The sequence below is a fragment of the Morone saxatilis genome, unplaced genomic scaffold (genome assembly GCF_004916995.1).
Source record: "Morone saxatilis isolate NCDOM2014 unplaced genomic scaffold, NCSU_SB_2.0 Contig15, whole genome shotgun sequence".
NCBI lineage: Eukaryota > Metazoa > Chordata > Actinopteri > Moronidae > Morone > Morone saxatilis.
The window spans coordinates 22456357-22457191 of NW_023339707.1; positions in this window are offsets into that span (position 1 = coordinate 22456357).

Below are 835 nucleotides of genomic sequence, written 5' to 3' on the forward strand. Positions count from 1 at the left end.
GTGTGTGTGTGTGTGTACACTGTCAGGAACAGTTAGAGTTTGTTTGATCTATGAAGCAGGGGTGGAGGTGGTTATTAGCACAACAGTAATGAGCTATCATTTTTCTTAAGCTGCTGCCTGTTTTCTGTCCCTCTCTCCCTCCGTTCCTCCTTCACTCACCCTTTTCAAATCCCTGTCTCTCATGCTGTGCATGTTTTTACCTTGTAAAAAGGTGGGTGGTATAAATGATGTCTTGTCATCCTAATTACTAGTGCCCTCTTTGATTTCAAGGAGCCATATTACGGCAGCTTTTGTTGTTAATGAGGCATGTGCCGTATCACTCGGGGAAGAAATACAACCTATGCTGTTGATGTCACCTTAACATCACACCACCTATTGAGCCGGATGGAATTATACAGCATGTCTTTCACTATGGGTCCTACTAGGGAAGACAGTGTTCATTCTGAATTATAATAAGTAGATATGTGTTGACTGTATGTGTTAATTGTGGAGCAAAAGCTGTTTTAATAATTGGTTGTTTTCTTGCATTTAGCCATTTGGCAAAGGCTTCAGTCCCAGTTAAATGAGAATACAGATGGGGTGCCCAAGTCACAGCAGATCAAGGAGAAGCCATCAGGGATAAGAGCCACAAAACTCAGTTTCAAATATCACACAAAGTGCCACAGTGTTCATGTAGCTAAGCATAAAGTGCGTAGGAAAAGAGAGAGAGTATGTTAGAGTGGGTACTTAGGGAACTCAAGCACACTGACTGGACGGACTGTCTCGATTTTTCTGTCTTTACCTCTCTCTCTCTCTCTCTCTCTCTCTCTCTCTCTCTCTCGCCAGACAGCCACCC